This window comes from Ambystoma mexicanum, chromosome 4q (genome assembly GCF_040938575.1).
Source record: "Ambystoma mexicanum isolate Mex_15411 chromosome 4q, UKY_AmexF1_1, whole genome shotgun sequence".
NCBI classification, from domain to species: domain Eukaryota; kingdom Metazoa; phylum Chordata; class Amphibia; order Caudata; family Ambystomatidae; genus Ambystoma; species Ambystoma mexicanum.
Window position 1 is genome coordinate 81,387,645 of NC_090928.1, and position 13,935 is coordinate 81,401,579.

General features: G+C 47.0%; 1 protein-coding gene across 3 annotated transcripts in view; it reads right to left on the reverse strand.

Moving 5' to 3' along the window:
* Positions 1 to 13,935, reverse strand: part of NCOA7 (nuclear receptor coactivator 7) — a 1,232,944-nt gene that overhangs the window by 1,061,761 nt on the left and 157,248 nt on the right. The window lies entirely within an intron of this gene.

Genomic DNA, 13,935 nt, shown 5'->3' on the forward strand with positions numbered 1-13,935 from the left:
CACAAATACAGAAAACACGCACCGTCTTGTACCAAACAAAAAGTGTTGCTAAGCACAACTCCTGTCCTATGCAAGGCACCAGAAGAAAAAGAAAAGAAAGAGGGACAATCGCCCAATCCTTACCTATTCAGAACTGTGGCCCCCAGTCAGTGCAGCCAGACAGCCTAGAGCCGCAGACTCACAGCAGGTCGTGCATTTCGACTCACAGCAGGTCGTGCATTTCAACGTGCTGTGCTGAAAGGATGATGCAGCTCCTCGCTGGAGCGTTGCAAGGCTAGGCCACACCTGCGCATTGTATGCAAGCACACTAGCGCATGTGCGGTTATCTAATTATGCCCAGTGACTCCAACAAAGCACAAGCGCACAACCCCAAATCCATGGGCAGAAAGAATCATGCAAACAAACATTACACCCAAGATGGTTGTCCCTGGTGTGATGTTCCCCTCCCCCAAGTCCCCGGTCAGGCTATGTACCGCCACCGTGCCTGACTAGCAGTGGCTACCCAGCTCCAAACAAACTGCTCGGCAGAGATCATGACTCTCAGTCACTTAAGCTGCAAAATTAAAAGTAAAAAGCACAAGAAAATGAATTGAAATTTGCAATTTTAATCACGGTTATCAAAATGAACTGAACCATTTCAAGCAAACAAAGTGTGTTTTCATTATTTATGTATCCTTACGTCAAGAAACGAGGCCCTATGTCCTAAGGCCTAATGGGGAAACTCCTGGTGGGTCAGTCCAGGCCTGCATGCATTGCACACCCACATGCACAGAGACTAATTACATTGACAACCAACACACGCAAGCCGCACACAGACACTTTTTTCACACTTAACTTTTCACCCATGAATTGTGCCCTCTCCTGCAGTTTCTCCATCAGCTGTTAGACACCATTCTCCCTTAGGCTTCTGCCTTCTGATCGAAAATCCTGCTCATCAGCTGGCATACTTCCTGTGGCCTCTACCCTCCTGTTCATTGGGCAGCTTGCTACCTTCGGCTCCTGGCTTCCTAATCGTTAGACAGCATGCTCACCTCTGATTATTCACCTTTCATACTTCTCCAAAGCATGCTTGCTTCGGCTTCCTAGCTCTTAAGGCAGCGTGCTCCCTTCAACACCGGACTTCCTTTTCATTAAGCATCATGCTCACCTCTGATTATTCACCTTTCTCAGTTCTCCAAAGCACGCTTGCTTCGGCTTCCTAGCTCTTAAGGCAGCGTGCTCCCTTCAACACCTGACTTCCTGTTGATTAAGCTGCATGCTTGTTTCCACGTATGATCCTAACGACCCGCCCCCTAGCATGCGTACTTCTGCTTGTGAATGTGACATTCTAGGCCATAAGGTGCCATACATTATGCTTAAAGATGAGCATGATGGATGGTGCTACTAGGAACACACTTCTGGCAGTCGACACACTGGAACATGGAGCGGGGAATCAAAGAAGGCATCCCCCTCCCTGGCCCTCCTAGCTCCATCAATGTGCTCTCCTGCTATCTCCGTCTTCATTCTCTGCTCTCCACCCGCACATCCGGTATTAGCATAATTGACCTACAAAATATTTGACCTAAAACATTTGATTGAATTGTTTTGACCTTTTTTTGGTCAAATTTAATTAAATATATATATGGGGGTGGGTAAGGGTATAGATTAGTTTGAGGGGCAGTAGTGGGGGGTGGGTGGGCAGTGGTTGCTGGGAGCTCCCCTCGCATTTTAGACTGAGAAAAGGTCAAATATATTAGATCAAATGTGATTAGGTCAAATGTTTTAGGTCAAATAGACCCAAACCTCACATCCACCTCCTCTCGTCCCTCCTTACCCCAGTGTCCTTCTCTCCTCCCCAGCTCCTCTTACTCTTTCAGGGGCCATTCTCAGGCCTCTTCTCATCCAACTTCCTCTCTCCTCTCCAGCACCTGTTTCTTCTTCAACAACGTTCCTGTAACCCCACAACCTCCAGACAACACCCATCCCTTACATAGGGGCCTGGTCACAACTCAGTGAACGTCCTTCACTTAACTCCTATGTTAATGTGTGTTAGGCTTTGCATGTGGAAATGGAATTAGCTAGTGTATGTTTGACCATGACTTCCATGGCACGCTATTGTCCATGCCTTCCTCTGTTGCAGGAACGTGGACTGAGCCCTTATATTGTCCCAGCGCCATGTTCGATTTTTAGTTCACTCATGCCTTATCTGGAGGGGGTGTATCAGAACTCCGTGCTCCATGGGTTTCACCAACACGGTTACAGGACTTGCAATTTGGAACACTTTCTGCTCATACACAGTCGTTGACTTTGTTTCGCACAACTACTGGCCATGTCTGAACCTGTCACACGCCGCCGCGTTTGGCGTGTGTGGAGCCGATGGCGTTGGAGCAGCCATTAGCCTGCCCCGCCACGTTCTGCACAACGCCCCACGGCGGTCTAGCTTCTCTGTCGGCCGCTGGGGAGGACCTTTTTTAGTAGCTCCAACCCGGAAGCCGGCGCGTTGCAACCTACTCGCGTCAGGCTTTCGGGTTGGATCGCTCGCACGTTTTCCTCTCGGCTCGTGTTGAGCTCTTTTCCCTCGCACTGCTCTTTGCCTCCCCACTCCTGCCTTGCATTTTTTTCTGCCTTCCCCTTGTCTCCTGTAGGTCCTAGGACTCCCCCTTCATTCCTGGGTTTTTTCCTCCTCGACCTACTGTGCCCTCTAGGCTATTTGTACTGGCAGTTCTGGTATCTGCATTTAGGCTCTCCCTCTATCTCCTGTCCTTTCTCTCCGGCTGTTACCAAGACTGCTTACCGTTCCCATTACCTGCATCTCAACTATACCTATCTCCTTCATGGAATACTGCCAAAGACCAACAGCCAGGGTTTTTTTATGCCTAACGGCTTTTTCCCCTTTTTGGTCTGAACCAGGGGAGGGGCCCCTCGGACCATCTATTTTGGTGTCATGGTGGCTTCCTTTTGGGGCAGACCCTATCTACAAAAAAAGAAAGGAAGAAGGAGGAACTGTGGAAGAAAAGGTTCGGCGGAACTTTGGAGCTAGAACTCACAGGTGAGGAGGAAGGGGTTTGGGGGTTTGGAGTGACTTAGAATTGGGGGCAGAGGAGTCGGATGCTGATAGTTTGCAACGCCCAAAGACGCCAATGGCTGCTCCCAAGCAATTTCAGGAGTTGGTAGCCGCCGTTCAGGCTATGAATGTGGACTTGCAGAACGTTAAAGCTGAGAACGCCGCCCTGAGGCAGCTGTTCGCCAACCGAGAACCTCATGAATCTGACTTACCTTCCATGGCCTTTTCATCAGGCAAGTTTGACAGAACCCCAAAACGGTTAAAGGAGTTTCTGGAAGCCTGTTCCGTCTACTTTGCCTTTCCCCCTCAGACCTACTCCACGGACCATACTAAGGTGGGTTTCATGGTGTCTAATATGACCGGAAATGCCTTAGCTTGGGCTACCCCTTTGGTGACGTCCAACAACCCAGTCATCCGCGACCATGGAGCCTTCCCGTCTTTGCTCAAACAGACTTTCGAACAACCTAATATTACCCATGTAGCGGGAGAAGAGCTCCTTGAAGTACAGCAAGGATCCAATGACCTACTTTCCTACATATCTACCTTGAAACGACTGGCTACAGAAGCAGGATGGCTGGAACAGGTCCAGTATACTATATTCCGCCGAGGTCTAAAGGAGGAGATTAAGGACGAGCTAGCATGCATCGCTCATCCCTCAACCCTATCAGATTTGATGTCGATTGTATTACAGATAGAACATCGGCTTTCAGAGCGAAGAGCAGAAAGGAGGAAGCATAAGACCCCAGTCAATCATCCCCTTGGGACCTCCTCTCTACCTCCTGTGCCGTCCTTGAGCAGTAAGGAAGAACCAATGCAGATTGGATCCGCCTAGCCCCCTTCGACACCCGAGGAGACAAAATGAAGGAGAGATACCAGACTTTGCATGTATTGCGGATCCAATTCCCATCTCTTACGGAACTGCCCAGACGTATCTCCTAGGCGGGCGGGAAACGACCGACCTCGGACCTAATGGGGAATAGTATCCAAGGTCTAACTCTCAGTCCCTATGTTACAGTGACTGTTACATCCCAAGTCGCAACGATGGATTCACCCCTCATGACAGTGGCTATTCAACTCAAGACAAGACACGCGGAACTTACCACTATGGCACTGCTTGATTGTGGGGCCGCGGGGGTCTACATGGACACGGTATGGGCCCACAAACAAGGTCTCACCCTTCTCCAGTGTGAAGATGCCCAGAAGGTAGAAGGGGTGGATGGTACCCCACTTTCCTCCGGACCCATCACCCAGTCTACCGAGTTTGTAACTGTGACCATCCTTCAACATTCTGAACAGATGCAGTTTGATCTTATTCGAGCTGCTCATTTTCCTATTATTCTCAGAATTCCATGGTTTAGAAAACACAATCCGACCATCGATTGGACTCGAAACACTATGGCATTTGAATCTGATTTTTGTCAACAGAGTTGCCTTCCATAACCGCATGTAGAATCCATACAAATACTTACTCCAGAACATAAGGAAGTTTGTGAAGTCTATTGTATCCCTCCCAAACTATCCGAATACCAAGAAGTATTCAAGGAAAGTTCAGTTCTGGACCTGCCTCCGCACCGACCGGAAGACTGCGCCATAGAGCTGCTACCCGACGCTTTGGTACCCTTTGGGTGCATGTTTCCTTTATCCTTGGTAGAGAAAAAGGTCCTTCGCGCCTACCTAGACTCTCATCTGACTAACGGGCTCATCCGACCATCAAGATCCCCAGCAGGAGCCTCGTTATTTTTCATACCCAAACGAGATTCATCGGAACTAAGACTGCATTGACTATCGAGGTCTGAATAAGGTCACTATTCGGGATCGCTACCCGATGCCACTCATCTCCGACATCTTAGAGGCAGTTCCAGGCACCTCAGTCTTCTCTAAATTAGATCTACGGAGTGCCTACCATCTCCTTCGTATTAGAGAAGGAGATGTGTGGAAGACGGCGTTCAGGACGCCTTTTGGCCTGTTCGAGTATCGGGTCATGCCCTTTGGATTAGTCAACGCACCAGCCATCTTTCTGCGCTTCATGGACCGTCTTTTTTCGGATGTACTTTTTTAAACTACCATAGTTAACCTTGACGACATCCTGGTGTTTTCACACACACCACAAGAACACACCCAGCATCTAAGGACAGTACTCAATTGTCTTCAATCCCAACATCTGTTGGCCAATCCAGAGAAATGTCTCTTTAATGCCACATCAGTTCCGTATCTGGGTTATATCCTTTCACCAGAAGGCATTACCATGGACCCGAGGAAGGTCTCGGCCATCTTGGGGAAGCACTCCTGCTTCTCTTAAGGAGAAAAGTGCTTAAGTGCTTCTCCTTAAGAGAAGCACTGCTGCTTCTCTTAAGGAGGTCCAGCGATTCCTGGGGTTAGCCAACTTCTATAGGAAGTTTATCGGACAATTTTCTCAGATCGTTTTACCCATCACTGCCCTACTTAAGAAGGATTCACAACTCTTTCTCTGGACGGAACAAGCAAACCAAGCCTTTATGACACTGAAAGAGAAGTTCTGTACTGCTCCGGTCCTGTGCCAGCCAGACCAAACCATGCCTTTCATAGTAGAAGCAGATGCATCGGCTAGGGCCTTAGGAGCAGTTCTTCTTCAGGTCAGAGACGGGAAGGAACATCCAGTGGCATACCTCTCTAAAAGCCTTTCTACCAGTCAAAGAAATTATTCTGTGACAGAGAAGGGATTGCTAGCATTGAAGGCTGCCTGTGACAAGGAAGCTCTCATCAATTTACACTACGCACTGATCATAAAAACCTACAGATCCTCAGGAATATGGAGTGCGTTAATTCAAGACAAGCACGCTGGGCTCACTTTTTTAGCCAATACGATTTTACCATAACGTATATTCCCGGTACCCTAAACAGCCTGGCGTGATGCCCCTGAAGTACAGTCAGTTCCTGTGCCAGAGTACATGTTTCCTAGGAACCGTATTGTAGGCTTGGTTTCCTCCTTTCTCCAGGAGGTCAGAACGGTCACTACGCCCGAATTTCAAGCAAGAGTAACTCGGAACCAACAACACCAGGCCCGATGGTCCGACGGACTGTTGTTAGTAGGACAGAGATTGATCATCCCCACTAGAGCCTTACAGTTGAAGATCTTAGGCTGGGGTCAAAACCATGTGACAGCAGGTCAAAGAGGAGTACGAGGTACTTTGGAGCTTATCTCTCGTTCCTTCTTTTGGCCCACTCTCTCTCAGGATGTCAAAAGGCATTGTAGAGCTTGTCAGACTTGTGCCAGAAATAAGAACCCGACTCACAAACCTTATGACCTTCTAGAACAACCACAGACACCTATTCGGCCTTGGTCCCATATCTCGACAGACTTTATTGTTGATTTACCTTTGTCTCAGGGTTGTACGTGTCTGATGGTTACGGTGGACTCCTTTACCAAACTTGCCCACTTCTCCCCACTGCCAGGAATGCCATCCGCTTCCGCAATGGCGGAAATATTCCTAAAGGATATTTTCAGGTTACATGGGTTACCTGAGAAGATTATTAGCGATCGGGGCAATCAATACACCTCTCGATTTTGGGCAGCACTCTGTCAGTGTTTGGGGATCGAACGTGCCCTTTCCTCTGGGTTTCATCCGCAGACCAATGGGCAGACGGAGTGCCTTAATGCCTCTCTCGAGCAATATCTTAGGTGTTACATTAATAGCGTGCAAGACAATTGGGTGGCCCTTCTACCTACTGCAGTATTTACATATAATAACTCCGAACACTCAACTACAGGTCTCAGTCCCTTTTTCTGCACCTACGGAATACACCCGCGGGGATTACTTCCCATGTTCAAATCCTTCTCCAATATACCCACGCTTGAGTCTAACTTAGCCGAGATGGCCTCTGCTCGCAAGTCTGCCCAACAGAGTTTACGTTTATCGAGAAGGAGGTATAAGGAATAATCTGACCGATCTCGACTACCATGTCACAATTGGAAGGTAGGTGATCGAGTCTGGTTGTCCACCAGGTATTTACCTCGATGGGTTCACCCAACTAAACTCTCTCCCCGATTTCTGAGTCCCTTCAAGATTATCAAACAGATAAATCCTGTGGTCTTTAGACTACAACTCCCAAAAAGTTTGCGTTGGATTCACCCTGTGTTTCATTCCTCCCTACTACAACCTGTTGATCCAGGCACCCCTTACAAACGAAGAGGAACTATGCCTGTGGGTCAGCATTCCCCCCCTGAGGAGTATGAGGTATCGAGTATTCTAGACTCCAGGTATCGAAGGGGGCGACTTGATTATTTAGTGGCTTGGAAAGGGTATCCCCATTCTGAGGACTCCTGGGAACCACAGTCCCATGTGCATGCACCTAGGTTGACTCGTCGGTTCCATCGGCTCCATCCGGTTAAACCGGGTGGTGTGGGCAATGGAGGGGGGCATACTGTCACACGCCGCTGCGGTTGGCGTGTGTGGAGCCGATGGCGTTGGAGCAGCCATAAGCCCGCCCCGCCACGTCTCCGCACAACGCCCCGCAGCGGTGTAGCTTCTCTGACGGCCGCCGGGGAGGACCTTTTTTCAGTAGCTCCAACCCGGAAGCCGGCGCGTTGCAACCTACTCACGTCAGGCTTTCGGGTTGGATCGCTCGCAAGTTTTCCTCTCGGCTCGTGTTGAGCTCTTTTCCCTTGCACTGCTCTTTGCCTCCCCACTCCTGCCTTGCATTTATTCTGCCTTCCCCCTGTCTCCTGTAGGTCCTAGGACTCCCCCTTCATTCCTGGGTTTTTTCCTCCTCGACCTACTGTGCCCTCTAGGCTATTTGTACTGGCAGTTCTGGTTCTGCATTTAGGCTCTCCCTCTATCTCCTGTCCTTTCTCTCCGGCTGTTACCAAAACTGCTTACCGTTCCCATTACCTGCATCTCAACTATACCCATCTCCTTTCGGGAATACCGCCAAAGACCACCAGCCAGGTTTTTTTTATGCCTAACAGCTTTTTCCCCTTTTTGGTCTGAACCGGAGGAGGACCCAGACCATCTATTTTGGGGTCAGGGTGGCTTCCTTTCGGGGCAGACCCTATCTACAAAAAAAAGAAAGCAAGAAGGAGGAACTGTGGAAGAAAAGGTTTGGCGGAACTTTGGAGCTAGAACTCACAGGTGAGGAGGAAGGGGTTTGGAGTGACTTAGAATTGGGGGCGGAGGAGTCGGATTCTGATAGAACCTTGCACATCCGCTGATCCAAAAGCCGATGTTTCTACTACACTGCATGGGGTTAGGCGAAGGATTCACATTTTGGGATAAACCCCCACTCAGGGTGCATTACAATCAGAATGGATTATGTTGCTATTAGATGAAGCCACCTCCCAAGGGTCCCTTACAGTGGCATTGTCATGTGCATGTTTCTTGTGGCAAGCCCTTGGAATATCACTGAGGGTTTTTGGAGTAAGTCATGGGGTTCTCCCTTCACCACCGCTAACCCAGCATCACTTAGCGAGCAGCTGAACTATTCTCCCATGGCCTCCCAATATCTTACCCAACAGGTAAGGCAAGGGACTTTGTCACATATCCACCCTTCTTTCCTCTGAGCTACTCCAATGTTTTCTAAGGGTCATCTGCTCAGGAAGTCTGCATTAGCTTGAATGCGTCCCTCTCAGTGGACTACTGAGAATGGGTATGGCTGTAAGGGTAATAGCCACCAAAGAACCCAGGCATCTGTATCAATGCTTCGAGCAAGCCAGTTGAGAAATGTAATCAGGATACACTTTCTGCTTCTAAAGAGGTTGGGATGCTCACAGTTGTTTTGCTCCTGTGAAAGAATGACACCTACCGCAATCCCAGAGGCATCCGTCTGTAGAATGAAGGTCTGACTTGTCTGCTCATTTATTAATGTATAAAGGGCGTTTGATCATATGGGCTGGTAAATTCTTTGGGATGTCATGGCAAGAATGGGGTTAACAGGTATTTTTATTTTGAGAGTTCCAGTATATTACCAAGATATGTCATTGGTGGTTCGACTTTGTGGTGCAGACCCTTGGTCGTTCAGAGTCAAGTGGGGTCTAAGACAGTGTTGCCCTTTCTCCTTTGCTTGTTAAAATATTAATTGAACGTTTTGTGCAATGTGTGGAGAATCTGACGGGATTCCCCCCAGGAACCTGGTCTGGGACCCTTCTCATGTGGCATGGGGAAGGCCTGCACTCACTTATCCCAACCCTGGGGGTGGTGTACTGCGGGAGGATCGCGTGGGAGAAGAATCAGACCAGGAAGACTGGGAGGAACCCCTTTTTAACTTTCCCCATTACCCCGCCCTTCTGATGGCCTTTTGTCATTTTAAAGAAGTAGGAAAAATGAATTTCTCTAAAGTGGACTACATGTCCCAGAATACCTCAGGGACTGTAACGAAGAAGAGGGCTGAAGAGGCATGTAGGAGCCAAGGACAGGCAGGCAGGCCTAATAGCTTTTGACAAGGTCAGGCAATTAGTCGTAAGGGCCTGTACCTGAAGCCAATTAACCCACCTTAGGGGCAGAAAAGGCTGCAGCAGGAAGGAACAGTAGAAAGTAGCTGGAGCAGGAGCTGGAAGGTTGGCAGGAGTAGTAGTAGAAAAAGCAGAGCATAAGGCTGGCAGTTCACTAGGAAGTGGGACCACAGAAGGGTCGCCGGAGCAGAGGAAGAGCAGATTTCACCTGCAGGCTCTGAGGTGGCCCTGTTTTCACAAACCCTGTTTGGCTGTGGCAGCATTGGAAGAGACTAGAAGAAACAGGCAATCTTCCCAGGTGCGCTTAATTGCTGTGAATGCAGAGCTGAAGTCATGCACCCACCCAAGGCCCATGGGGAGAAGCAAGCCGAGGGAGGGTGGAGAAAGGAAGACTCTCCATTAACAAAGCCAGATCTGGGACATCTGTGCAGCAGAGGGGTGTGGGTCCCAAGAAAGCCTGTAGCAGTAGCAGCAGAAGAAATTAAGTAGGGAAATAGAAACAACCCGCTGCTGCTGTGATTATGGAGTCGGTGGAGGTACTCTAAATCAACAGGAATGCCTTGCCGGTAACTGTAGCAAGCTTAATTTATGCTTGCATAGACATAAAAGCAAGTGAAAGTTGTTCACAGAAGTGGGAAGTCATTTTAACAAGGGAATTGTAGCACACACTCATATCAGTGAAGCTAAAGTAACCGTGTGTAGAGAAATCCTCTCTTATTATGTTATCGTGTTAAATATAAACTGTTGCTGAACGGTCCCGTGGCGCCTATTAAGAGGAGAGCATTGCCGGTAAGCCTTATGAAGCAAATGTTGACTTTCTCGCAATGTAACAAGTACATTTCACATCAAAAGAGGTCACACACCTCAAACTGTGTTTCCCAATGTCTTTTGAAGTATAACACTGATTGAAAAGAGGGAACGCACATCTTTGAAGTGGTAGTTCACTACCAGAACAGAATTGTGTGTACCTAATTTCGTTTCGAATAAGAAACTATCTTCTTGTAACATAAAAAAACACTTATGTAGTAGTAGCAGAAGTTGCTGAAGACAAACGAAGAACAAGTATACCCAAGCCAGTAGACCAAACCCTGTTAAAGTGAAACCAGCTGAAGTAAGAAATGAACAACATTGTTGTGAAGCTGTTGGAACCTCAGAGTACTCTGTTAGAAGGGTGGCAAGGTTATCCAAGGCTGCTAAAGTGGCAAGTTCTTGTGTACTATAGAGAAGAAGGGAGCAGTTGTGAATACTGCAGTTACAGCACAGAGCATTACATGTGTATGATTTCATAGCGCATACCATACGGATGAATTGAAATCGGCGAAGCGCCATTACGGAATATGGAGATTAAGACACACCGGCAGCTCATATTGGACAATGTAATACGGGAATTACAGTGCAGTGGAGTACATATGTTTGACTCCATAATACATACTGTGTGAATAAATTGAAATCAGAGAATGGGCCTCACAGGTGGTGGACATTAAGACACAACAGGGGCCAATGCTGTAATACTGGAAGCTCTGCTGATATTGGGTGAAATCCCTGGAGCACTAAGGATTAATTCCACAGTTCACAGTACCGCCACAAGTACAGATTGGAGAGTTTTGTGAAGACATCTTCTACTGGATTGTGTTGTAAGGGTGAGGCGACATCCACGCCCCGCCCATCGTCCTGAAGAAGGTCAGAGTAATGCAAGGCTACATTTAAAGCCCTTTATAGCGACCAAAAACACGTGTCGACATTGTTAAGAAGCCTGTTTGCGATTTAACAGAAACACACACTTATAGTTTGTACGGGTGGGAAGAATTCTACTATGTTAGGTGGTTTTAAAAGTTTTATGTATTTGATAACCCATATTACTGCAGAATTTACATTGGACGTGTGATAGTGAGTATGTGTATGTAGGGTGGAATGAATCTGGTGATGTCAAATTTTTGGGACCACATGGTTTTTATAAGTGAATAGCATCTGTATTTGTTTTTTTTTTAATAAACTGGACTTTTGAATGTAAAAAGTGTCTCAGAAGAATCTTGCCAACCTCATAGCTGAGGTCCATTGGTGCTAATTTTCCTGGTAAAGTGGCAATACAGCTCTGGGGAACTACTGGGGAAAATAAGGTGTATATGAAGCTGGGGAAGGGAGCTGGGTACCTGTTAAAAACAACTCATTTACATCTGTAGGGCTGAGACTGTTCAAGTTAAGAAGAAGCAGCCTGGGAGCCACCGACATATTTTGTGGTAGCTGCGAGACAGAAGGGAAAGGCAAAGAGGCTGCCCTTTCTTGCAATAACAAGACAGAAGTGTACCTGGACAACCTGTAGAGGTCCATTAGTGTTCTTGAAGTTGCCTATAATACTAGGTGGCAGTAGCATTAGTAGAACTGTATTTGTCAATCCTTTTGTCAGAACCTTATTATTTGAATGTAGTAGAAGCAGAAGTAATCTCCATCCGACACATGACCATGCATCAACATGCCCAACACATGCACGAACTGCAAGTGAGGCAACTACATTTCCCATCAGCCTTGCAGTTTTGTGCTTGCACGTGATCGCTAAGGGCTACTGTTTTTGTATATATGACAAACAAGATGGCGGGCGTCTGTGCGGCCACTTCACTAGCAGCCCGTGTCCGAGAGAAATTATCTCGTGGTTTTCAGGTAAAACACAATTTTTGCTTAAGGAAACACTTGTGTGCACTGGGGCATTTACGACCAGCACACACTACTTTTGCTAAACTAGTCGAATGGACTGTGTAGGACATGAATAACATTGGGCTCTAGGGAAACGTTACTGGGCTGTTTTTCAATCATCTAGCCTATAACGAGTACCACGTACATCAAAATGTATAGTGCCAGCTATAATGATTCACATTGGGCTTCAAAGAAACACTTTTAGGCTGTATGCTAATTCGCCTTACAACGGGCGCTATACATATGAAAAGCTTAGGGTGAGCCACAACAGAGTGTGATTATGTCTGTACAACAGTTAGTTGCCCGTATATTCTACCCAACCTTGGGAGTGAAACACACGCGAGATATTGTAGTCACAACAGACTTTCACTCGTGCTCTTTACCATATGTGTTTTGATCTCATAGTATCTAAGACTCTAGTTTAAACGCTCTGATCTTGGTATTTACCCCACAGAGGTACCCAAAAACTAACCATGAAGAAGAATGGACATAATTGAACATCCAGCACCCAAACCCAGCTTTCACAGAACCTGAGACGTGGGACCCCCACTTTACAGGTATTATATCACAATGTGAATATAATCTATATGTCCGAACACTGATAACAACCCTGCACAACAGTTGGGACAGTATAATACATATTAAGATATCTGTTCACAGGTTGTGCAAGCAGGAAGTCACCAAGAACACAGGTGGATCTGCCTTGACCAGAGAACAAAAAACGTAACTACAGGTGTATGGCAGTTCCTATAACTGAACACCAATCAAGAACTTTCCCCACTTACTATCCCCCCCTTTTTTGTCCATTTTTTGTAACCCAACAGGGATCGGGACGCAAGCAAAAGCGCCCGTGGGTAACCCGAAGTACCTCTCAAAATCCTCCATGATGTGGAGATATGTGAAGAAATCATGTTGTTAATGAGAATGCAGGATTCTCTGTCCTGAAGAAGGCGGCTAACTACAAGGACCGCTGAAACCGGTTGACTACTCTTAAGAGTTGACAGGCTGATGACCACAACTCCGAGACCCTACATACGTCTGAGGCGAGGGCTCGCAGAACTAAAATACATCATTTTTAACTCTATCCAAACAATATAAAAGCCGGTTACCAGTCAATTGGTCGAAAACATTTGGTCGACAGGACAATTGGTCGACACCATTTGGTCGAATGCCAAATGGTCGAATTTTTTTTTTTTTTTACACCTTTTTTGGTTTTTTTGGGGGGGGTCCCCCCCCAACCCCATTTTTTTCTTTTTTTTTTCCCCACACGAAAACCCACAAAACACATATATAAAAAAAAAAAAATTCGACCATTTGGCATTCGACCAAATGGTGTCGACCAAATTGCAGTCGACCAGTTTGTTGTCGACCAATTGACCGGACACCATAAAAGCCACCTTATTGATTGATAGAACTTTTCTTTTAAGCCATGTACTTGACCATTTGGTCAAGACATTTTTCTTAACTATAAGACACATAGACTGGAGGCGGCAATAATAAATAATAATACACCGACCCCCATGATATGTGCACCTGTCACCTAGACTGAGGAAAGTAGTGAGAGAGTTGAGGGCAAGGATTCCCATACCCTTTGTAGGCGGCACATCATCGTCAGCTAGGCACGGGTGTGCTACACTATGGGGGTATGAGTTATCCACACACAGGGCAAGAAAGCTAACATTAGGGACTCAGACCTAGGAATAAATAATATTTTTTAATAAAACAATTACTGTCTATTTTGTGTTATATTTGTCAGGGCATAGACAGATAGTGGAAGCCC